Consider the following 1746-nt stretch of genomic DNA (forward strand, 5'->3'; position numbering starts at 1 on the left):
GCATAGTCTCCTCCAGTCCCATCCACATTGATATAAAAGTTGGGTATTCATCCTTTCTGATGGAGGCATAAAATTCCATTGTATATATCAACCATATCTTCTTCATCCATTCATCTGTTGAAGGGTGTCTTGGTTCTTTCCACAGTTTGGAGACTGTAGTCATTGCTGCTATGAACATTGGGGTACAGATGGCCCTTCTTTTCACTACATCTGTAACTTTGAGGTAAATACCCAGTATTATAATTGCAGGGTCATAGGGTAGCTCTGTTTTTAATTTCTTAAGGAATATCCACTCTGTTTCCAAAGTGGCTGCACCAACTTGCATTCCCACCAAGAGTGTAAGAGGGTTCCCCTTTCTCCACATCCTCTCCAACACTTGTTTTTTATTGTCTTATTAATTTTGGCCATTGTAACAGGTGTAAAGTGGTATCTCAATGTGGTTTTGATTTGAATCTCCCTGGAGGTTAATGATGATGAACATTGTTTCATGTGTCTGTTAGCCATTTCTATGCCTTCTTTGGAGAAGTGACTGTTCATGTCTTCTGACCATTTTTTTGTTGTGATTATCTGTTTTGTCTGTGTTGAGTTTGAATCGTTCTTTATATATATTGAATATGAGTCCTCTGTCTGTAGTGTCATTTGCGAATATCTTCTCCCATTCCATGGAGCCTCCTGGTTTTGCTGACTGTTTCCTTTGGTGTGCAGAAGCTTTTGAACTTGATGAAGTCCCAAGAGTTTATTTTCACTTTTGTTTCTTTTGCCTTTGAAGCCATGTCTTAAAAGAAGTTGCTGTGGCCAATGTCAAAGAGGTTACTGCCTATGTTCTCTTCTAGGATTTTGATAGATTCCTCCCTCACATTAAGGTCTTTTCTCCATTTCAAGTTTATCTTTGCTTATGGTGTAAGAGAATGGCCAAGTTTCATTCTTATACACATAGCTGTCCAATTTTCCCAACACCATTTATTGAAGAGACTGTTTTTTTCTGTTTTTTTGGGTTTTTTTTCCCCTAATATATATTTTTCCTGCTTTGTGGAAGATTATTTGACCATACAGTTGAGGGTCCATATTTGGGCTCTCTACTCTGTTTCACTGGTCTATATGTCTGTATTTGTGCCAGTACCATGTTGTCTTGGTGATCACAGCTTTGTTGTAAAGCTTGAAATCAGGTAACGTGATGCCCCCAGTTTTGTTTTTCTTTTTCAGCATTTCCTTAGCAATACGGGGTCTCTTCTGGTTCCATACAAATTTTAGGAGTGCTTGTTCCAGCTCTTTGAAAAATGCCAGTGGAATTTTTATCGGCATGGCATTGAAATTACAGATTGCTCTAACCAATATAGACATTTTAACAATGTTTATTCTTCTGATCCATGAGCATGGGAAGCTCTTCCAATTTTTTGAATCTTCTTCAGTTTCTTTCATGAGTCTTCTGTAGTTCCTCAAGTACAGATCCCTGACTCTTAGGTTCAGTTTATTCCCAGGTATATTATGGTTCTTGGTGCTATAATACATGGAATCAATTCTCTAATTTCCCTTTCTATATTTTCATTGTTGGTGTATAAGAAAGCAACCAATTTCTGTGCATTGATTTTGTATCCTGCCACATTACTGAATTGCTGAATGAGTTCTATTAGTTTGGGGGTGGAGTTTTTTGGGTTTTCCATATAAAAAGTATCATGTCATCTGCGAAGAGAGAGAGTTTGGCTTCTTCTTTGCCAATTTGAATACGTTTTATTTAATTTTGTTGTC

Source organism: Lontra canadensis, unplaced genomic scaffold (assembly GCF_010015895.1).
Source record: "Lontra canadensis isolate GAN:19392208 unplaced genomic scaffold, GSC_riverotter_1.0 scaffold90, whole genome shotgun sequence".
NCBI lineage: Eukaryota > Metazoa > Chordata > Mammalia > Carnivora > Mustelidae > Lontra > Lontra canadensis.